This window comes from Pelobates fuscus, chromosome 7 (genome assembly GCF_036172605.1).
Source record: "Pelobates fuscus isolate aPelFus1 chromosome 7, aPelFus1.pri, whole genome shotgun sequence".
NCBI lineage: Eukaryota > Metazoa > Chordata > Amphibia > Anura > Pelobatidae > Pelobates > Pelobates fuscus.
The window spans coordinates 111,891,066-111,916,411 of record NC_086323.1 but is presented as its reverse complement, the minus strand read 5'-3'; the positions used below and the strand labels follow the sequence as shown (position 1 = coordinate 111,916,411).

Sequence of the window (25,346 nt, the reverse complement as noted above, 5' to 3'; positions counted from 1 at the left end):
TCAGACAGTGATGACCCCTACCCCAGGGAGATCCGGAGACCTGGAAGAGGCTGCTCTCGGTGGCTGAGCCTGACCGGGCTGTTCTGTGGGGGGCCGCGGCGGACCGGTGGCCGCATGGACTATGCTCAGAAGAAGTGGCCGGCGATTAAGGGAGCCCATGGGGGTGCCACGTCTGACACACTGGGACACTACCGGGACAGTGGAGGTGCAGAGGTCTCATGGACTGGGGGGGTCCCTCGAGTGCCCGCTGTACCAGGGAGCTCATTGTGGGGGGCTTCGCCAGGTGTCGGATGTTGGTGTGGTAGGTGGCGCCCACGGAGGCCTGATGTTGGTGCATTGGGTAGGGCTCATGGGATGACATGAAACGCATTCACAGGCAGAGATAGCTATCATCTGAAGCAGGCAGTTATATTTCATATTTTTTACTTCATTATTTTATCCCCTTTTACTTTATACAACCTGGCCACACGTGCTTGGACAAAGATCCCTGGGGCTCAGAAGAGAACCTACCCAGGGATCTTCACGGAGGGCCCTATCCTACGAGCCCCTCCACACCCCCGGGGGCACCCTCCCTCATTTTTACTTTCCCCATCTCTTATAACCTAAGGTATCGCACTACAACTAGCCAGGCTAGGGGGAGACATACTTGCCACAAACCCAATGTGTTGCCTGGACCGCGAAACCATAGCCCCAACTGCAACACTGATTCCCCACCGAGTATTAGCTAAACCTATAAGTTACGCGCCTATATGTTGATGCACTTCCACTAACTCTAAGGCAGGCACCTGAAGCTTCCGTTGATAATATTGTTAACTAATCTAATTGTTCTGTTTGACTTTAATGAGCACATCTCTCTAACTGTGTCCACTTATTATGCAATATGCTCCTGCACTGTTATCGCATGTTACATGTTACTACACTACACTCACACCTTTAACTATAGCGCCTACAAGCAGAGAAGTTCCCTGTAAAACACCCTACCTAGGGCCCTGACTTAAGATCCTGAAATTGCAATAGGGCTATCAGAACAATCCATTCTACACTGTAATGTCGCAACAATACTGAATGTCGACCCGCTCACTTATGCCACTTATCATTTTAGCCGTTACTTTTAATTTTTATACCTGTTTCTCCACAATGGCAAAATGTTATAATGTTATCTAAGTCATCGAACTATCCTGTTTTGACATAACCTATTATAAGAGACTAAAAATGTAAAATTGTGCATGCATACTGGTCTACCCCATTGTTATATGTGTTGCAAATTGGCTTGAGGATTGCCGTCGGGGTACCTCATGCTTGTATGTTATTTTCGATATGCACTGTAAAAATAAAGAATGTAAAAAAAAACAAAAAACAAAAAAAACCTAAACCATATAGGTCAGTGTCCCAACTGAAGCATCTACCTCTAGCAGACCTCCGGACAGTGCTAATTTTGCATGTCTTTATAAAGCCAAAATTCACTTCCATAAAAATGGCAGCCCCGATTGCTGCCCCACATGCACAAAAATGTTTTCCTGCACGGCCAAATTTCCACAGAACACTTCGATATTTAAATGCAATTATGTTGCGTTCCTATGGCCCACTTATGATTTTCATAGCCCAATACCACAGTTCTGTATTCTAGTGCATTTTTGTTTTTTTTGCTTTGTGTGGATACCCAGTCCTGCCTCTCACGACCTTGACCAGTGCAGTCTGCGTACTTCTGGATTTTTTTTACATTTATTTTTTAAACTTTGGCTATTTCCGCTCACCTTTATAGGGTTCTGTTTAATCACATCGTTTCAGAGTCATCTGTTAAGATTGGCCATTCTAATAACCAGCACAATGACCCTCTATCTCTGCATTACTTGTCCTCACTGCAGACGTACAGTCTGGTCAGTATCCAGTATAAAAATACATTAAGAATAAAATAAAGAACAAAAATAATTAATAAAAAAGGAAAAAGGGAACAGACATGAAATATATTATGTTAGTGGAAAGAGTTAAAAACAAGACAGTGCTATAAAATCAAAAAAATGCTCTTAAGAACAGTCAGACTGGTTTTTCTTGATGGTCTATCATCTCCTTGGAAACGTGTTTGTAAGCAGAGATGAAAAGAGGTGTGGGAGATATAAACCAGTATCATCGGCCCACGTTTATCAGCTGTTGCCTGTCCTGAACCAGTTTAGCTTTCGCGTTGATTACAGAGGGCTTTAGAGAACACGGCACAATCTTTTACTGCGACAAACTAACATAAATAGCAATGGGAAAAGTAAGTCCTAAAAGTGCAACTACAGAAACAAAGAGTATGCAATGACAAAGCATAATGAAATTCTCAAAGGGAACGTATATTTAAAGATACAAGTACATATACAACAGCACCGAAGATGGGCCTTTAGGCAACTTTAAGACTAAACTAAAAAAAAAAATAAAAAAAATAACCAAAACATCCAGTTCAGAATTACAGGGCCATCTTCCTTTCCAAATCAGTTTAAATAAACATAACTATGGAAATGTTAAAATTCCATTTGCACTTCCTTGACATACTTCAAGAGAAAGGTGCCTCTTTAAGAATTAACCAGGATTATTAACAGAAGTGTTAATTGTTTTGGGTACAAAGTGAATATCATATTTAAGGCCATCATAGTCATACTGCAAACATAGCTGCTGGAGGGAAATCTCCTAATTTGGCTATTTACTAAAAGTAAAACAAACAATGTAGACTTGAGTAAATAACCCTGATGGAAATTATCCACTAAATGGTGACATTTGAGGTAAATGTAACTTTTACAACAAAACTGACAAATAAAAAAATGTGTGTATATATATATATATATATATATATATATATATATTAATTTCTCAATTTGGCCTTAAATGTGCAATCCCATGATGAATTTCTACAAACAAAAAAACAAAAAAACTCAGTAGAGTTTAACCCTGACAACAGAAAGATACAAGTAGAAAATACAAATAAATCTGTATTGAAATAAAGTTTTTACAATTTCACATAGAGCATTGCTTTCCAAATTTATACGTCTATTACGACAAATGTTACGGACAGCAAGCAAAGCAGCTGCTGATATATCCTTGTTTTAGTGGCTGCCATTACGTAAATTAGATAGGATTGTTGCAGCTGTGAATATTAATAATGGTGAACGGAAAAAGTATACGCACATGGTACACATGCAGCACATCTAAAAAATTAAATAAATGAAAAGCGGTGCTCGAGGCTGTAACTCTACATAGTGGTAACAAGCCTCCTGAGCGGAGTCAATGACGTGTCATTAGAACTAATTTGGAAACTCACAGGTAGGACAGGTGCGGTCCAGAAGAGATTAGCCTGCATAGCCATAGCTTTATAGAGTTCAACTCGCCCCCATGAAAGCATTTTAGGGCGACGTGATCCAGCAGCTGTCACAATGTAATAGTCGATAACTAGCAGCTGCAAACTTTTGTTTTCTCAACAATCAGAAGAAAAATCACTGACAGACCACAAAACAATCAGATGGTAAGTATTTACCCTTGAAGCTGAAAATCTAGTGAAACGGAAGGAAAGTTAGTAGACGAAAGAGAGGAACAGTAGAGTACGTTGATCACGAACAGGTGCTCCTGGTTCCATTGCTACTCAATGCTTACACAGGTGACGTGGGAAGCAGGTGCTGTAATTGCATAAGGTAAAAAGTGCCCCCTTCACTTCCTTAGATTCCTTAGATCCATGCTCACCTTTGCTTTAATGTCCCATCACAAATGCCTGATGCTCAAATCCCTCTTTCCTCCTTTTGCTCCTGCAATAACAACACAGGAAAACATTCCCTCAGCTGTACATCCTGGTGTGAGAGCTCCTAATATTTGCTCTCCTCCCCCTTCTTCCCTTGCAGAAAAACCTACAGCTCTTCGTCAACCCTTTCAGTGCAAGACATGAATACATCATCTTAATTCAATACACAACGCACAACTAGAGGAAGGAATTTACAGGAATTAATTAACCAGGGTGGGGATCCCATCGGACCTGTCCTCAGTAATTAATTCCCTTTATTTTAGTTGTATCCATTCAACATTCTGCTGGGGAGCACTTGCCTTAGGCTTACTGTGTATACAATGCAGCAAATTGGCAGCAAACCACTCCAAAATATTTTAGAAGGATACAAATTATTTTTGCCTTATATTAACCTGGCACTGTGATCCAAGGGACCACAAACCTACTTCAATCATGGAGGTTGTTGATATAAATAAAACAATTAAAGGAAAAATAAATAAAAATACATTTTTGTAAAGTTGAATGATGACCGCTGCATTTAGTGGTGACAAACACACTTGCCACATCTAGATCAAAATATCAGTAATAACTTGTTATTTTAAAAACTTTAAAGTAAAAAAAAAAAAAAAAATTTATGTTTGCAGGCTTTTGTCACTTTTATATTAGTCCTTTGTATGACTGCATTATTACAGAATTACTAATTACAGCCCTGAAGCTTTACTGAACAAAGTACCTTAATTTTGAAATGAGTCAGAAAAGTGATCCAGTTGAAGAGTTACAAAGTTGGCCAGATATTGGGAAAACACCTGTAGTCCAACACAGAAAAGGAAATTAAATTCAGCTCAAACACCACCTGTCAGACAGGACCTGGCTCCCCCTCCTCCACACACCCTTCCCTAAGGCAGCTTATTTGCAGTTTAACCAGTTCACAATGAAGGCCGCCCTTGGTAAATCCAAAGCCTTTAGACTCACTAGCCAAAGTATTTGTCACGTCATCGTAGCCTTTAAAGGAAACTCACACAGGGACATTCACTAAACCATGGAACATCTTTTTTAGGCCAGATTGTTTGAATTGTTGGTATTTCAAAGTGAATCTCAAAATTTTAGGCAACATATCTAGCAAGGCCATCTTGGAGAATGTTTCCAAATTGGCCGTTTCGGGCTAAAACTGAAATTCGATTTTAACTTGCAGTGCATTCCAATAGACGTGGGTAAGACAAGTTGCTTTATGCAAGTTTTTGGAGAAAGGTGGGAATGGGCATAACAAGGTAAAACATTCCCACTTTAGCCATTTGCCCTAACAGGTGGCAGTAAATGGGACATGCTTTGTTTTATCTGTTGCATCTCTCTTTGCAGGACAGGGAATATCTGAGGAAGATACAGCTGTCAATGTTGCATTTTAAATACCTCCTACATGATGCAGGGAAGCCAATTTATCTCCATTGTCCACAAAGTAAAAATGACAACAGGTAACATGCAGGATAATTCCATGCCCTGTAGACAGGCAGAGATTGATAAGCCACCCTGCTCTGACACCATCAGGATCTAGCGCAAGACTGAAAGGGCATATTTCAGAATATACTGCTGCCAGAAAGTGGCATGTCACCTGTTGGCTTGTAATAAAGTTAAATTTTTTATATAAAAAGGCTGACAGCAAGCCTTTCCCGAATCTATGCTTACTTATTTACAATCTCAGGGCAATCAAAATTTAGGGACTATCTATCCCACTGTCCGAGAGCATTAAATACACTCAAGCAGGGTGAAGCATCTCTGTACATACGCCCTTTTCGGGATGGGGATGAGAATGACGCAAGATTAACAATATAAACAACATGGCCTCTTTCTGAATGGACTGCCACCACATTCATGGCTTTCAGTACTTTCATTCACCAAAAACATGAATGAAGCTACTAGCAGAAGCTTGTTAACAGAAGTTCCACAAGGGCTCTAAAGAGACGGCTAAGTAGCTTTATATCATGTTATCGTGGATGAAATTCCTTGTGACAGAAGAATTGCATATCTCATGATCTTTTAAAGCTACGCTCAGCAGGATTTATGTGATAAAGGCATTGTCCCTTTAGAAATCAATGGGGGGGCCGAGATTGGCTTCTAGATCACAAACACTCCCTAAACCTGGATGATGTAACGGGATTACACATTAAGAGCTTTTGTGATATGGGTATTATAAATTAAAGATTTTTTTTTTTAACACAGGGAGAATGTAGATGGGAGAATGGTAGTCTTCTTTTTGGGTCAGCTGCAACAATAAGGATGTATAAAAGATTCACTTTGAAGAATAAGTCTTTACTCATAACATAAAGGGACATGGAAAAGTTTTTTTCCCTCAGTTTTACATTTAATAAAATGTGTTCGGACAATTAAAATAAACTCAAAACAGATTCATTAATTAGTTCTGAATGTTTAAGAGCTCAAAATGTCCAGGATTTCAATTATATGTTTTAGAAATTATAGAACAAATACTGCAAGGGGTGAATTACGGTTTTAAAGCAAAAGTTTGGCAACTTTGAACGTAGTTAATAGATCCAAAATCAATATACAAAAGTACAGTGGGACCTCGGTTTACAAACTATATATTTGTAGAAAGTACATCCCTCAGCCTATGCAACAAGATCACTTTTCATTTAACCATTTTAATCACAAACCTAGGTTAAAATAGCTAATTTTTTGTGTGTTTTCCCCCCACACAAGTATTTTGTGGAAATTCACAGATCACATGTATCCCACTACTGCAAATACCCCACATTTGTATTTGGCTACTGTCCTTGAGTACAATGATACCCTGGATGCATACCTGGTACCCTAATACTGCACTTAATCCTACCCCTAACCTTATATTTAACCCCTTAACCCCTTAAGGACCAAACTTCTGGAATAAAAGGGAATCATGACATGTCACACATGTCATGTGTCCTTAAGGGGTTAAGGACCAAACTTCTGGAATAAAATGGGATTATGACATGTCACACATGTCATGTGTCCTTAAGGGGTTAAAGGGAAGCTATGGTGCAAAAAAACAAAGTAGTTTTCCTGGCACTATAGCTCCCTATAGTGCCCACCATTCTCTTCCCCCTCTCCTTCCCTCCCCCCCTCAGCAGTGCAGAAGGGGTTAAAAAAAACCAACAACTTTTGTTACTTATCTGGGTCCAGCGCTGTCCCTCGGCACTGGCTCGGGTCCGCCTCTGCTCCTCCCACGCCAACATCAGGCGGCAGCATAGACCTAATGCACATGCAATGGCCACGCTAGCATTAAGATTCCCCCATAAGAAAGCATTATACAATGCTTTTCTATGTTGATTCCGGTGACGCTGGATATACTCATGCATAGTATTAAAACGTCCAGTGCAGGGGCGGATCCAGAGCCTTCTCTCGGGAGGGGTACTCATAGATTATTTAAAGAAACAATCCAGGCACAATAACCACTACAGCTCTCTGTTGTGGTTATGGTGCCAGGAGTGCCGTGGCGCCCTCCCAGAATAAATAGTCAAACCAGGATAGGGCTTCTAGTAGTGTGTGTGTGAGGGGTGCAGTATGTGTGTATGGGAGGCAGTGAGTTTGTGAGGGATGCAGGGTGGGTATGGGAGGCAGTGTGCATGAGGTGTGCAGTGTGTGTGTGTGTGTGTGTGTGTGTGTGTACGGGAGGCAGTGCATGTGTGAGCGGTGCTGTGTGTGAGGAGTTCAGTGTGTGTGTGTGTGTGTGTATGTGTGTGTGTATGTGAGACAGTATGTTTATGGGGGGGGTGCAGTGGGGGCAGTGTGTGTATGGGGGAGAAGTGTATTTATGGGGGTCTGTGGGGCAGTGTGTGTGTGTGTGTGTAGTTGGGGGAAGGGGTTGATTAAAACAAATGTGGTTTTTTTTGTTTTTAATTTAAAAAAAAATATGCTTTATATCCCCCCTCCCCCCTCCCTTCTTACCTTTGTCCAGGGAGGGGGGATATCAATTGTAAAGCCTTGGTGGTCCGGTGGAGAATCCCTGGCGGTTCTAGTGGGGAGTGAACCTGCAGCCTGCAGCTCCTGGGCTAGAGTTCACTCTCACGAGAACCGAGCATTGGCATGGTAACCGCGGCAACGCTCCATGTTCGAGAGAGGAGACACGGCGGAGCTGCAAGCAGTGGTGTATCCTGGTTTTGTGCTGCCCTAGGCATGACAAAACTCACTACACCTTTGGCAGCAGAGGCTTTAATCTTCATATGTTGAGCATTTCATATAACTGAAAAATGTCCACTAATCTGTTCATGTAAATTAATGTTGGATTTGCCCACATGGGCTAGGCTATGGGGAATTAAATTCAGTCAAGCATGAAATGAGGTATCAGTTACCAGAATGTGGGTAATGGAAGCTTCTCCCCAGTGTCATAGGTACATTAAAAGCAATGCTAGGGGGACATGACTTGCTAGTAAGACGTGTGTATGTGGAACTCCATATCCGCGACCAATAAAGTAAGCCTATAACCCTATAAACAGCTCTCATAACCGGCCACACACACGCCTCCCACACAGCGACACCAATTGGGCACAAAAATGAAAAATGTCGCCTTCCTGAGACGCCCAAAATGTCAGATATTCGGCTCTCATTTGCGAGGCCTAATCCACCGGCTCCCGCCAAGATGGCGCCCGAGGCTCCCAGTGAGGAGGAGGCCTCAGAGGACTCACATGATGAAAGGGAGAGTCAGACCTTGCCTTCGGCGGAAGCGGTGGTCCATTTTCAGCCCCTGCGACAAAGTGGCCTAAGAGACCTCTAAACAGAAATGAAGGAAGTATGTAAAGCTGACCTGCTAAGCACTCAGAAGGAGGTGGGGAATCTCCAACAGTGACTTACAGCAGTGGAAGCACGAGAAAGTGCAAGGGAGCACCAACAACAGCACTCACAGGACTCAATGTGGGATATTTCCTCACAGGCAGAAACTCACGCGGACTGTCACAACAATGGAGGCACAGCGCAGAAGGCAGAATATCCGCCTCTGAGGAATGCCTGAAAGTGTCGGAGGGGATGCCTTACATCTACCGCCTAATGTCCGCAATGGGCCTTAAAGGAGGCACTGAGCCAAACATGATACTTTCTGCGTTCAGAATCCGTAAAGCTGCAACAGCCAGAGATGCACCCAGAGACACTATAGCAGTCATGAAGGACGTGACGACCCGTTTCGCTATCATGTCCCGCTCCAGAGTCTTGGGCACTGTGCAAATGAAGGATAGCACTGTGGCCTTATATGGGGATCTCCCGTTCACAGCACTTGCGGAACGGAGACAGCTGGCACAAATTGCCAAACAACTAAGGGACGCAGGAGTAAGATACAGGTGGGGAGCAGATGGATCCCTGACAGAGCCACGGGGAGACCAGATGCTTACCCTGTCCTCCACAGATGACCAAATGGTATTCCTCTGACAGTTGAACGTACCAGAGGCAGACAAAGGTGAACCCAGGGATGAAGGCAATCAGTCACAGCGTAAGCCCAAAAGCAACCAGGGGCCAAAGAAAAGTTTATATGTGCCGACACTGACGAAGAGACATTCCTAGTTTCTGTTATGTAGCTGCCGTACTCTCTCTCTCTCTTTTGGATCTTTCGCAGCTGTCAAGCTACAGGGCAAGACAAACGAAACACATAGCACTTTCTGCAATGGCGGATCCTCCTGGCTCCGCAATGTTACTGATTATTGTTCATAGTTTAGGTTACTGTAAAATGTTTTTGTTTTCTTTACAGCCGTTTGCTCATAGTCATTATTTGCAATACTGCTATATAGTCAACATTGCAGCCCTAACAGATGATTTTTATTGTTAGAAAAATGTTATCACTTTCATACCACAGAGTATCCAAACTCTAATAAAATACAATTTGTTGTTTTTAAAAAGCAATGATAACACCCAGGACAATACCCATATTTTTCGTGTAAAATACTTCGATATAAACTTGATAAATCACATACATGTAAAGCATGCGTTGTGTTTTAATTTTTAAAGAATTTTAAAGTTATACTCGCATTATTTTACTTGTAAACATATATATATAAGTGTATATAAAGTGTATACATTTAAGTGTATATAAAGTGTCACTAGAGGTTTCAACACACATTTATGAAGATGTTTGTTAGATGTGTTAAATTTAAATGTCCTAAAATAATTAAAACAAAGGAAAATGTTCTTTATTTACTTATTTTCATTCTGTTTCTGGATCAGTTTATATGGATAAAAACAAAAAAAACATTATAATTTGAGATGTAGGAGGGAAGCTATCAGCATAATTCACTATACAAAAAGTTAGTTACACAGCCATTTTTGACATCATATCAAAAGGTTTGAGAGGTTGATGACATCACAATGGAGCCATCTCAAGTGTTCCAGATCATCTTTGTTTCATCATTCAGTGCAAAAATTTACCAGTCAGTTGGTTTAAGATTCATCTCTGAGGAAAGCATAAAAAATGTGTGTTTCCAAACAGGTTTCTAGCGTGGAAATATTGCAGTTCTAAATCGAACTGTAGAGAATACAAGTCTATTTACGGTAAGAGACCCATTGGAAGGTAAGACATGGAGGAGAGGAGGAGAAGAAATGAAGAGTCTCATTAAAAAAATGCTTTGTCATACGGGACGGTCTCGGGATACAAAGTGAACGTAGAAAATCCAGTGCACTCCCAATAAACCTCACACAACCGGACTTAAACAAAATCACCTCAGAACACCACATACGTATTACACCAACATGCCTTTCGTACCTGGGCATCAAATTACCGACAGACATAACTACACTCCACAGACTAAACTACACACCTATGATAGAAAAACTCATCTCGGACATGGAGACCTGGGCGGATAAACCCATATCCTGGATAGGGAGAATACATTCAATCAAAATGAATGTCCTGCCCCGAATTTTATTTCTTTTCCAGGCACTACCCGTACCCATCACGAAACATAACCTCATCCCCCTACAACGAGCAATAGACAGGTTCATATGGCAAGATAAGAGGCACAGAGTAGCCCGCAACATACTGTATCGCCCCAGATCGAGAGGAGGGTTAGGACTACCCCACCTTCACTTTTATTACATAGCTGCCCAGATGGCACAAATAGCCCTATGGCACACCCCCCCAGAGACCAGACGGTGGGTAGATCTGGAATCAGCACTAATGAGATCCGACCTCCCACAATTCTACATCTGGACGCCAAAGGAGCACAGAGCGCTCCTGAGAACGGCGTGCCCGGCCATCACCAACTCTATCCAATTATGGGACACCTATGCCATCAAATACGAACTCACCACAGCGACTTCCCCTCTTACCCCAATTTACCGTAACAGGGCATTCACACCAGGCATGAGACCCCGGGACTTTAGGGGCCTGGAACACGCAGGACTCCAGAGGGTGCACCAACTATACACCGGCGACACGATAGTAGCATTCCCAGATCTACAATCCAGAACAACCTTGAAGCCAGCCGACTTCTTTAGATATTTACAACTCAGACACTACGCAGCCCAAGCGACGGTGAAAACCGCCGCTAAAACCACTCCAACCTTCTTTGAGCGCATCTGCCTAGCGGAACAATATCAAAGAGGCTTAATCACCCAGCTGTACTCCCACCTCTGTTCCACCACACGGGAATGGGGGACCCTGCAATACACTGTTAAATGGGAAACTGACTTGGGGGAGACCCTAGAGGGTATAGACTGGCAAGATATTTGGGAAGCTAATGCCAAAACCTCCATCTGTGTAACGATGCAAGAACAGGCATATAAGACGATGCTCAGATGGTATATTACCCCGGTCCAACTCTATCACATGAAGAAAACACCCACGGATCTCTGTTGGCATAACTGCGGAGAGAAGGGGACTTATGCACACATGTGGTGGTATTGCCCCACGATAAAAATGTACTGGGAAAACATCCAGAAGCTTGTATCGCAGATTTTAAATAGACCAATAGGCCTAGACCCCTGGACCTTCCTCCTAGCCAGACCCCTTGACGATCTGCCCAGACAAGAACAACAATTACTCAACAAGATAGCGCTAGCTGCAAGAAAGGCACTGGCCCAAACTTGGTTGCAGCCCACCCCCCCACCATTGTCCACGGTGCTCAACAAAATCAAAGAGTGCCATCTCATGGACAAATTAACGGCCCAAACGAGAGGCACCATGAAAGCATTCACAAAGGTATGGGAACCATGGGATAATTACACGGACGACTAAGTAGTCACGAGTGACGCCCAAGACCACCCTTTCCTCCTCCCCCCCCCCCCCCCCTCCTTCCGACCAACAGTTTTCCACCACCCCTTCCCTCAATTCCAGGCCGAACTCACCGGTAACTCGGCCTATACGTTCAACACACCCGCACCATTGCAACAGAACGTTAATGTTGTAAAATTGTTATTTGGTCAAAAGTTGTAAGCTAAAGTTATCACTGTTCCTAAGTGTTGTTCATACTATAATATCGAAAAACGATGACAGACAGATGTTTAATACGTATGATCTAAATGGCTGATTATGTAAACCACTTGTACTTTATTGAGGCTTCTGCGCAAGCCATATAACTGCATAACCCACATATGTCTGTCATTGACAAAATAAAGAATTATAAAAAAAAAAAAAATGCTTTGTGTTTCATATGGGAAAATACTCTGCGAGGAGGGACCTTACTCTCTGTATTCTATTCTTCATCAGGGATCAGGAGCCAGGAGCAGGAATAAGGAGCCAGGGATCAAGGATCTGGTACCAGGAATCAGGAACCTTGGATCAGGAACGAGAACCAGGAAGCTATGAGACTGAGGCAAGCACAAGAACTACCAAGCACTGACCAACTGCAGTGCTTGGGTATTTATAGGGGGAGATGACCACGTGAATGGGCCCCACCCCCTGCAGGCAGAGCCCCTTGCCCCCCCCCCCCAACCCCCCATACCTATAAGGCAAGAGCCGGGATCCTGGTCCCATGATCAGGGACCAGGAGGGATCTGCGACCTGTAATCGGAGACCTGAAATCGGGGACCACGATCGGGGATCTGGGACCACAATCAGTGACCGGGGACCACGATCGGGGACCTGGCACCGGGAACCACGATCGGGGACCTGGCACCGGGAACCACGGTCGGGGACCACGAACCAGGGAATCTGGGATCGGGGACCGCGATCGGGGACCTGGGACCGCGATCGGGGACCTGGGACCGCGATCGGGGACCTGGGACCGCGATCGGGGACCTGGGACCGCGATCGGGGACCTGGGACCGCGATCGGGGACCTGGGACCGCGATCGGGGACCTGGGACCACGCTCGGGAACCTGGCACCGGGGACCACGATCTGGGATCGGGGACCACGAACCAGGGAAGCTGGGATCGGGGACCACGAACCAGGGAAGCTGGGATCGGGGACCACGAACCAGGGAAGCTGGGATCGGGGACCACGAACCAGGGAAGCTGGGATCGGGGACCACGAACCAGGGAAGCTGGGATCGGGGACCACGAACCAGGGAAGCTGGGATCGGGGACCACGAACCAGGGAAGCTGGGATCGGGGACCACGAACCAGGGAAGCTGGGATCGGGGACCACGAACCAGGGAAGCTGGGATCGGGGACCACGAACCAGGGAAGCTGGGATCGGGGACCACGAACCAGGGAAGCTGGGATCGGGGACCACGAACCAGGGAAGCTGGGATCGGGGACCACGAACCAGGGAAGCTGGGATCGGGGACCACGAACCAGGGAAGCTGGGATCGGGGACCACGAACCAGGGAAGCTGGGATCGGGGACCACGAACCAGGGAAGCTGGGATCGGGGACCACGAACCAGGGAAGCTGGGATCGGGGACCACGAACCAGGGAAGCTGGGATCGGGGACCACGAACCAGGGAAGCTGGGATCGGGGACCACGAACCAGGGAAGCTGGGATCGGGGACCACGAACCAGGGAAGCTGGGATCGGGGACCACGAACCAGGGAAGCTGGGATCGGGGACCACGAACCAGGGAAGCTGGGATCGGGGACCACGAACCAGGGAAGCTGGGATCGGGGACCACGAACCAGGGAAGCTGGGATCGGGGACCAGGGAAGCTGGGATCGGGGACCAGGGAAGCTGGGATCGGGGACCAGGGAAGCTGGGATCGGGGACCAGGGAAGCTGGGATCGGGGACCAGGGAAGCTGGGATCGGGGACCAGGGAAGCTGGGATCGGGGACCAGGGAAGCTGGGATCGGGGACCAGGGAAGCTGGGATCGGGGACCAGGGAAGCTGGGATCGGGGACCAGGGAAGCTGGGATCGGGGACCAGGGAAGCTGGGATCGGGGACCAGGGAAGCTGGGATCGGGGACCAGGGAAGCTGGGGTCGGGGACCACGGAAGCTGGGGTCGGGGACCACGGAAGCTGGGGTCGGGGACCACGCAAGCTGGGGTCGGGGACCACGCAAGCTGGGGTCGGGGACCACGCAAGCTGGGGTCGGGGACCACGCAAGCTGGGGTCGGGGACCACGCAAGCTGGGGTCGGGGACCACGCAAGCTGGGGTCGGGGACCACGCAAGCTGGGGTCGGGGACCACGCAAGCTGGGGTCGGGGACCACGCAAGCTGGGGTCGGGGACCACGCAAGCTGGGGTCGGGGACCACGCAAGCTGGGGTCGGGGACCACGCAAGCTGGGGTCGGGGACCACGCAAGCTGGGGTCGGGGACCACGCAAGCTGGGGTCGGGGACCACGCAAGCTGGGGTCGGGGACCACGCAAGCTGGGGTCGGGGACCACGCAAGCTGGGGTCGGGGACCACGCAAGCTGGGGTCGGGGACCACGCAAGCTGGGGTCGGGGACCACGCAAGCTGGGGTCGGGGACCACGCAAGCTGGGGTCGGGGACCACGCAAGCTGGGGTCGGGGACCACGCAAGCTGGGGTCGGGGACCACGCAAGCTGGGGTCGGGGACCACGCAAGCTGGGGTCGGGGACCACGCAAGCTGGGGTCGGGGACCACGCAAGCTGGGGTCGGGGACCACGCAAGCTGGGGTCGGGGACCACGCAAGCTGGGGTCGGGGACCACGCAAGCTGGGGTCGGGGACCACGCAAGCTGGGGTCGGGGACCACGCAAGCTGGGGTCGGGGACCACGGAAGCTGGGGTCGGGGACCACGGAAGCTGGGACCACAAACCAGGGAATCTGGGACCACAAACCAGGGAATCTGGGACCACAAACCAGGGAATCTGGGACCACAAACCAGGGAATCTGGGACCACAAACCAGGGAATCTGGGACCACAAACCAGGGAATCTGGGACCACAAACCAGGGAATCTGGGACCACAAACCAGGGAATCTGGGACCACAAACCAGGGAATCTGGGACCACAAACCAGGGAATCTGGGACCACAAACCAGGGAATCTGGGACCACAAACCAGGGAATCTGGGACCACAAACCAGGGAATCTGGGACCACAAACCAGGGAATCTGGGACCACAAACCAGGGAATCTGGGACCACAAACCAGGGAATCTGGGACCACAAACCAGGGAATCTGGGACCACAAACCAGGGAATCTGGGACCACAAACCAGGGAATCTGGGACCACAAACCAGGGAATCTGGGACCACAAACCAGGGAATCTGGGACCACAAACCAGGGAATCTGGGACCACAAACCAGGGAATCTGGGACCACAAACCAGGGAATCTGGGACCACAAACCAGGGAATCTGGGACCACAAACCAGGGAATCTGGGACCACAAACCAGGGAATCTGGGACCACAAACCAGGGAATCTGGGACCACAAACCAGGGAATCTGGGACCACAAACCAGGGAATCTGGGACCACAAACCAGGGAATCTGGGACCACAAACCAGGGAATCTGGGACCACAAACCAGGGAATCTGGGACCACAAACCAGGGAATCTGGGACCACAAACCAGGGAATCTGGGACCACAAACCAGGGAATCTGGGACCACAAACCAGGGAATCTGGGACCACAAACCAGGGAATCTGGGACCACAAACCAGGGAATCTGGGACCACAAACCAGGGAATCTGGGACCACAAACCAGGGAATCTGGGACCACAAACCAGGGAATCTGGGACCACAAACCAGGGAATCTGGGACCACAAACCAGGGAATCTGGGACCACAAACCAGGGAATCTGGGACCACAAACCAGGGAATCTGGGACCACAAACCAGGGAATCTGGGACCACAAACCAGGGAATCTGGGACCACAAACCAGGGAATCTGGGACCACAAACCAGGGAATCTGGGACCACAAACCAGGGAATCTGGGACCACAAACCAGGGAATCTGGGACCACAAACCAGGGAATCTGGGACCACAAACCAGGGAATCTGGGACCACAAACCAGGGAATCTGGGACCACAAACCAGGGAATCTGGGACCACAAACCAGGGAATCTGGGACCACAAACCAGGGAATCTGGGACCACAAACCAGGGAATCTGGGACCACAAACCAGGGAATCTGGGACCACAAACCAGGGGACGCACCGGGGACCACGATCGGGGACCTGGGACCGGGAACGCGATCGGGGACCTGGGACCGGGAACGCGATCGGGGACCTGGGACCGGGAACGCGATCGGGGACCTGGGACCGGGAACGCGATCGGGGACCTGGGACCGGGAACGCGATCGGGGACCTGGGACCGGGAACGCGATCGGGGACCTGGGACCGGGAACGCCATCGGGGACCGGGAACACGATCGGGGACCTCGATCAGGGATCTGGAACAAGCGACCAGGGAACCTGGGATCGGGGACCACGAAACCAGGGATCGGGGACCACGAAACCAGGGAACCTGGGATCGGGGACCACGAAACCAGGGAACCTGGGATCGGGGACCACGAAACCAGGGAACCTGGGATCGGGGACCACGAAACCAGGGAACCTGGGATCGGGGACCACGAAACCAGGGAACCTGGGATCGGGGACCACGAAACCAGGGAACCTGGGATCGGGGACCACGAAACCAGGGAACCTGGGATCGGGGACCACGAAACCAGGGAACCTGGGATCGGGGACCACGAAACCAGGGAACCTGGGAATCGGGGACCACGAAACCAGGGAACCTGGGATCGGGGACCACGAAACCAGGGAACCTGGGAGCAGGGACCACGAAACCTGGGATCAGGGACCACGAAACCAGGGTCCGGGGACCACGAACAAGGGACCAGCGACTCATTATCTGTATTCCACTATTCATGTAAGATTGTAAGTTCTGTGAGCAAGGACCACCCTTTCTGTTTTGTACTGTTCATATTAGAGTTTAAGCTCTGTGAGTAGGGAGTTCCCCCTATATATTGTACTATTCATATTAGAGTGCAAGCTCTGTGAGCAGGATCTCCCACTCTATATTGTACTGCTAATGGTAGAGTGTAAGCTCTGTGAGCAGGGTCCTCTTTCCCCATATTGAACTGTTGATATTGGAATGTAATCTCCCTGAGCAAGGACCTCATTCTCTGTATTGTACTGTTCATATTAGAGTGTAAGCTATGCGAGAAAGGACCTCCCTATTTGTATTGTAGTGTTCGTATAAGACTTTAAGCTCTGTGAGCAAGGACCTCCCGCTCTGTATCGTACTACTGATATTAGAGTGTAACCTCTGTGAGCAAGGACTCTCTGTATTGTACTGTTGATATTATAGAGTATAAACTGTGTGTGCAAGGACCTTCCCCTCTGTATTGTACAGCTGATAGAGTGTAAGCTCTGTGAACAGGGACTTCCTTCTCTGTATTGTACTATTCATATTAGAATGTAAGCTTTATGAGCAGGATCCTTCTTATCTGAATTGCATCCATTTGATTTGCATATAAGTATAATATATTCAGCAATATGCAGTTAAACATATTAGGTGGTTGGTCCAGGGTATTAAACTGATCGCCATAAATGGGGTCAGGAAGGAATTTTTTTTCCCCCTGTTTGACATCATCTACCGGGGGTTTTATTTGCCTTCCTCTGCATCAACCAGGTTTTATTAATCATGAGGATTGCAGGAATGTTAAACTTTCTGCCTGTATATTGCGGTATATTAATAAAAACTAATAAATGTATATGCGATTGTCTGATTCTTCATTGATGTCACTACACACATCATACATTAAGATAGTACTTTGATTTCAATTAAGAGCGAACGTAATATTATCAATGAGTGATTCATAATCCGTATCTAGATCTCATATTAAAGCAACAATGTCACCCCCACATAAGTATTTCGTTAAGAATTACCGTAAATATTTCACTGAAATTCCAACCCAGTCAAAAGAAGAAGTACTATGTCTCAGTATTTTTCCCACGCCTAGCACTTCTAGATAATGGGCGAAGCTACCGACGTCTAGAAGTGTTAATTTCCCAACCGTCACCATTGATGGCTGCAAAGATATTTGCCGTGTCCATGGAGGATCCCTCGGTCTCGCGGGATCTTCCATAGACCTCAATTCTGTAATCTCACAAATGCACGAGAATACAGCAGTGACATCGGCTCCTGGCACTGAAGCACCAGAAGGGTACCGGATAGAGGAAAATGCCGGCGTCCGCGATGGACAGGTTCAGAAAGTAAATCTCACCATTCATCTTTAAATTCTGCCATTTTGTCCAAACCAGTGATTATTCAATGATTCCACTCACAATGTAAAATCATGATAGGCAACCTATAGGGACCAAGACTACGTCATCCCTATGAAGTGGTCTGGGTGCCATGTTTACATTGCATGGTTATCAGGATTTACAGGCTGCCTTCCAGCAGTGCTACCGCCCCAATAGCAAATTCAAACTTGGTTACTCAATTAGATGGTGTCAGAGACCATTTGATTAGTGCAGCACAGCATTTTCCCCACTGATGTGCAAAACAAAAAAAAACTAAAAAGTACAGATATGTGAAACAGATACACAAAGTCTCCATCAAATGAGTCAAGCACAGAAAAGGAAAAATAAAAGGTGACAATGCGGCCACTCGACAAAAAAAATACATATATGATCAATTAGGATTGGTGCAATAGATAACCATAAACACATAGTAGAGACTGATTTTAAAAAGAAAAGAATATAATCTCTCTGAAGATAAAGCATCATCCAGGTCTGTCTGAATAAGTCTTATCTATCAGTGCCTGAAACCAAGTGGGAGTAAGCTTACCTCGAGCAAAATGCCGATGTGAAATAGATTAGCAAATGTGATATGTCATCCCATTCACAAGGGAGGCCGTATCTCTGAGTAAAGTAGTTTTTTAAAAGATGCAAAAAAAGGGGGAATGAGATGTAACCCTGGTGCTGGACTTTTCCACAATGTTAAACAATAAGTCCCATAAGACAAACAATAGTCCGCACAAACATGGGTAATCCTCAAAAAAGTCACAGAGAAAACCAGAAATATGAAGAAAAAAGAAAAATCACTTTCATTAGTAAACAATATATGTAGACTATAAGTACATGGCATCAAACTGTCATGGCAGCCCTCGTAATTACTGCAGGTTGTACAAGTATGACTTATCATACAAACTACATGGTGTGTTGAAGTGGCATTGTATAAGCAGCGAACTTAGGGGAAAAAAAAAATGAAAAAATTATATAGCGAAAAACCTGCAGCTTCCAGACAGGGGAGAGACCACCCACACAGCTACCAGAGTGAAAAGGTCGAGTAATAAAGCTCTGGATGCGTTTTGCACCCCCTTGGTGCTTTCTCAACATTACCTCAAGCAAGTAGGGAATAATTTGAGGTTACTGAAAGATAACTACAGATTTCCACTTTTATTTTTACACCATAATCGTCATCATTGAAATGAAAAAAAAAGTTTAACTTGGGATATCAGGAACTCAGACAGGTATAAATCCAAAATAGCACATTTTGGTTTAAATGTTAACGTAAAGACTGTTCTTACAGTTTTATGTTATATGAACTCAAGAAGAAGAAGAAAAAAAAAAAAGCTATGTTACAATTGTTACGGATCAGTAAAACAGCCCTTTGTGGTCTCTGCAAGGAAAATTAGTCACCTGACTTCCTACAGGTTCTTTAAACACTACCTATGTCAGTATAAACCAGGCACAATGCTCCATGTCAGTCAAACCAACAAGACGCTCACAATATAATATTAGCAAATAATACACAATGGTCTAAGTATACCCACGTTTTGGTTGAGTAATTGTGTCATTCTATACCAGGATTAGCCGCACTGGTTAGTAAATTAGTCCGTCTTTCACTGACCTGCTCATATATGAAAGACACAGAATTAAAAAAAACTCTTTATAACTGGATGTGTTAACTTAACAATTTTGCTATGTATGTTTTGAAATACTCTACATTAGAGCACAGCGAGTTGATAATGTGAGTCCCCCTCTTGAATGGCAACTTGTGCCTTGCACAGATTGCAAAACTCAAAGTCAAAACATCTCAATGTCACAGCCAGCTCGAATATACTAAATGCAACTTATTGCCTTCACATGAATATCATTCACTCAAACCCATGAAACTATTTATAATGAGAATTTACTTGCAAGCAACGCCCATCTGCTGGTAAAGGAAACACTTTTCTGCATAGCAGTGAGCACGTAAAGTAAATGCAGAGAAGTAAAGGGTGGCGTAAATGGAAGATGAAAGGAAAATATTCTCTCCAATTTTTATACATTTAGTAAAATGCAAACAAATCATTAAGAGGTTACTAAAACCTTGTTAAGAGAAGGGGTACCTTTCCTGTGTAATGTGCCATACTGGGAATATGGGGAAAGGTTCACCCTATCAATTAGAATGTTAAAAAAAAAAAAAAAAAGGAAGGTTTGCACTGACAACAGACGTAATTTATGCACAGAATTGACATTGCTCCGTTCTGGGCTGCCAACGTCACGTGTGCTGGGGGTTGATCTGCAGAAGCCGGATTCTGATCTTCCCGTTCATTCATTTGCTCAGGGTTGTGGTCAAGTGCTCTTAGCTAATAAATGAACCTGCATGCATGGGATATAAACAGAAGAGTTCTGGGCTGTCTAATGGAGGCTGTCAGAGGTGGAGATACACTAGCAGCAGCATAAAATATATACGTATGTGCAGCATTTCCTACTAAAAAACACTATGTACATAGAGACCTTGCACCATGACCACTTCACTTCAATAGTAAAGTGGTCATAACGTTCGGTTTAAATCTTTATTTTTTTTTAGCTCTTTTGAATTACATTTATTACTAATATTAGCTCAACTGCGTGAACATTTGCCGCAGTGGTTTAGAATTTTACTGTTGGGTTTATTTAGCAATTAAGAGATAAAACACATGTTAAACAATCTAGACATCATATAGATAATTCAAAACAAAATCAGTAGGTACTATACGGTCAGTAGTGGAGACCCTGCTTAGTAATCTTCTTCCTAACCCACTAACATTCACATGGAGTTGGTCCTCATCCCATTTGTTCAGAGGATTTGCACTAGACATGGAAACATGCTACTGAGATTTGCTCCTATTCAAAACATACTAATAGACTGACACTGATGTTAGGCAATTGGTTTTAGCTTCCAGTTCACAATTCATCCCACACTATACATATGGGGTTTAACCCCTTAAGGACACATGACATGTGTGACATGTCATGATTCCCTTTTATTCCAGACGTTTGGTCCTTAAGGGGTTAAGTGAAGACTGAGTGGACCGTAAACAACAAAATTGAACATTTTAGACCAACATTGGCCAGCTGGAGGAAAATAAAAATATATATAGACCCTCACACGTTTGTCCTATACTATGTTCTTCTTGACTTATTTAAAAAAAAACAGTGCAGTATGAATAACTCTTTACCTTACTTGAATGTATGTCTAGTAATATATATATTCATGCCTTTTGAAATGTGTATACATCTCACTGCACTGTCAAAAATAAAGAATTTAAAAAAAATATATATATATATATATATATATAGAAATTAGACAAGTTTTTCACAATACCCAGCTAACTGACCAAACTTCTACTTTACTCCAGATGTTGTGGACCACATCTCCCATAATGCTTTTATACTTGTAATGCTAACACAGCATCAGGGGAGATGAAAGATGTAGTCCACAACAACAGGAGCATCAAAGGTTGCCCGACCCTTTCTGAGATTATATTCTCTGTGTATAACACATTGCCATTAAAGGTTTTTTAACTTTTAAAAGTTTGATTCCATTTTTGTCATAGTTTTTTTTTTTTTTTTTTTTTTAAAAAGGAAGAAACTACAAATTTAGTTAAGAAGTCATAGATCAAATCTGAGAGCACTTACGGTTATGATAATTAAATTGTTCTGATTTTGATTTTATTTTTCTATTTATTAAAGGTTGAGAGTTCAGGCTTAATATCCTACAAGGTTTTGCTGTGCCAGAACCGTTTATGGCATAGCAGCCTTGCCATGAGACATAGTAGCACCTTGTGAGCTTCCGGTATATTCCACTATGTGAATTTACCCTAGCGGTCATCAGGAATACAGAGAGATCTCAATTTCCTTCCTGACTTAACTGATTGATGTCAGGAAAAAAGCAAAGATGGGGAGTGATAAGGCAGACTTTCTTTGAAAAATCACAATGTTCTGGCAGAGAAGCAAACAGTAATTTACTTCACTCATCCAACCTAAAAATTCTATTTACGTCACTTTTAAATCTGTTACTGTTTTCAATCAAAACAATTACTGTGAATTAAAACCTTATACGTGCCCAGCTGCAATATGCTATAATTTCTTTTTCTTCATTTATCTCTAATAACAATATAACATAATATAATAAGTGGGCATAAGTGAATTAGACTTCCTAAATTCACGTCAATGATACTGGAGTGTGATCACTAATAAATACAAGAACATTGCTGTTATTTTAAAAAGAAATATACACTGCTTTCACCTAACACATTTTTAAGATTAATTTTGCCTCTAGTCAATGAACCATATTAGTTAATTACTGTAATTAAAGGATCACTATAGGGTCAGAAACACAAACATGTATTCCTGACCTGATAGTGTTAAAACCACCATCTAGCCCCTGCGGGCCCCTCATGTCTCCATAAATATAGCAAAATCTTATTGTTTTCAAGCCAGAAGCTGTAACTCTGCATGCCTAAAAAAAAAAAAAAACAAGCAGCCTGCTGACATCACCAGAAGTGGTGGCCTGATCCAATCACAGTGCTTCCCCATAGGATTGGCTGAGACTGACAAAGAGGCAGATCAGGGGCAGAGCCAGCATGATTCAAACACAGCCCTGGCCAATCAGCATCTCCTCACAGAGGTGAATTGAATCAATGAATCTCTATGAGGAAAGTTCAGTGTCTGCATGCAGAGGGAGGAGACACTGAATATTTGGATGCATTTTAGGCAGCCATGACCCAGGAAGGATCTCTAACAGCCATCTGAGGAGTGGTTATCACTAGGATGTAATGTAAACACAGCATTTTCTCTGAATAGACAGTGTTTACAGCAAAAAGCCTGAAGGATATGATTCTACTCACCAAAACAAATTATTTAAGCTGTAGTTGTACTGGTGACTATAGTGTCCCTTTAAGGTCTTAACGAATACATGCAGGACACACATCCATTGTTCACCGAAATATAGGATGGAGCATTCTAATGTAACAAATTATGGAGGCAAAATTCTTCAGGTAGTTAAATGGCTGTGCCAATAAACAATCTGCATCACAGATATCATTCTACCAAACTATAACTTCACTGCTAATCAACTGGGTTAGCTTTCCTTCAATACCAATCGGGTAAAATATATTTGCTGTGCTACAATTGTGGGCATGATATTTCTTCAATAAAATACACCATACAATATAGTGTGGGTATCCAGGAGCTAAAATAAAATACAAAAAATAAAATTGAGATAGTAAATAGCTAGTGCATACAAACATCCAAATTAATATGTAACCCTTGATGGAATATCCATAATATACCATAACAAGTCCAGAATAAAATAATGTGCAAATCTTATGTGAAGTACTTATAGCATAAGAAACCCTAACCCTGCTTGTGAAAACAACACATGGCTGATGGTGCTTATGTCTTATACTAGACTTTTATAATTAAAAGATATAAAAGATGATTCAGATCTATACCAGAGCAAATTAATATAAGGAACTAATTGCTCAAAATAGACTTGCAGTGGTTCCACAGTGTAGGATAAAACAGTCACTTGATTAATGAAAAATGGATCAATTTATTGATTAAAAACTATGTTCCAAGTAAGAAATAGCGATAAAAATCACAGGATAGCAGATAGTCCAGTATATAAGGAGTAAAATAGCGCACGGTGACAGGCACGCCGCCCTCACCGGCTGCCAGGATACAGAGGAAAGATTCACTCACACAATCCTCATCCATCAGGGTCTGGACTGTAGGTTTACTTGCTTATTTTACTCCTTATATACTGGACTATCTGCTATCCTCTGATTTTTAATCGCTATTTCTTACTTGGAACATATTTTTTAATCAATAAATTGATCCATTTTTCATTAATCAAGTGACTTGTTTTATCCTACACTGTGGCACCACTGCAAGTCTATTTTGAACAATTAGTTCCTTATATTAATTTGCTCTGGTATAGATCTGAATCATCTTTTATATCTTTTCATGATAAAAGTCTAGGATAAGACATAAGCACCATCAGCCCGGTGTTGTTTTCACAAGCAGGGTTACTTATGCTATAGGTACTTCACATAAGATTTGCCCATTATTTTGGACTCCTATTTTATTCTGGACTTGTTATTTTATATTATGGATATTCCATCAAGGGTTACATATTACTTTGGATGATTGTATGCACTAACTATTTACTATCTGAATTCTATTCTTTATATTTTATTTTAGCTCCTGGATACCCACACTATATTTTATGGTGTATTTTATTTATCTTTTATAGGATTTGGTGAATTCCTTTTTTCCAGTTTGTTTTTGTTATTCACTTTGTCTTACTCCCTCTAACATTCACATTGTGAATACCAGAATCTTGCACCTTATGATATTTCTTCAGTTATTACATTCTAAGAAATACTGATCGAAAATGTCTAATGTAAAGGCCACATCAAAAATTAAGTGAACATCCAAAAGCTTTCAGTGTGACTCACACCGCCATATGAGTAAACAGACCAATTTTAGCATCAGCAAATAGAGCAGTAAACGTTTTTATTTCGAAAGCACCAACTTACAGAAAGTAGTAACTTTGGTTCCTGTAATTCAAACATGTCTTGTAGCATTCACAAAGCCACTTCTCTCCTCTCGGACACTGTGCCAACAGGGAAGCATTGGCTTGGGGGCCATTCAGAGGCTGAGCGTGTCAGTTAACATGGCTGCCCATTACGAATAGAGAGTAAAAACATCACAACAGGTGGTCAGTGAAAGACTGAAAGCGTCTTCATCAGCCCATGCAGAGGAGGAGAGCCAGGAGACTGACACCATGGACACTCCTTCCGTGTTTAACACTTGAAGGTAAGCCAGAACCACCAATGATGTTCACGAGAAGCAATGGATTGGGCAAAAGTCATCACTTCAAAATATACCTTTACACCCAGCACGATCTAGGCTTGAATTAACATCTATACGTTTTTCTAGTATTTAACATGCTTTCAGGTATTGCATTTTAAAAATGTGCTCCCTTCCCCAACCTGTCAGTCAATCCTCAACATTAGCTCTGTATGCCGTCAACACAGAAGATC

At 44.3% G+C, this 25,346-nt stretch overlaps 1 protein-coding gene across 3 annotated transcripts in view; it reads right to left on the bottom strand.

Annotated features, from left to right (window-relative positions):
- The window catches only part of SGSM3 (small G protein signaling modulator 3), an 80,953-nt gene that overhangs the window by 52,044 nt on the left and 3,563 nt on the right, over positions 1 to 25,346 (bottom strand). The window contains exon 1 of one of the 3 annotated variants that reach the window (XM_063426402.1): positions 3,709 to 3,840. The exons of 1 other annotated variant lie outside the window; for it this stretch is intronic. The gene's annotated coding sequence lies outside the window, so the exon portion shown is untranslated. Of the gene's footprint in view, positions 1 to 3,505; positions 3,665 to 3,708; positions 3,841 to 25,346 lie in introns of those variants that run through there. One more of the 3 variants, XM_063426405.1, reaches the window with a different exon arrangement.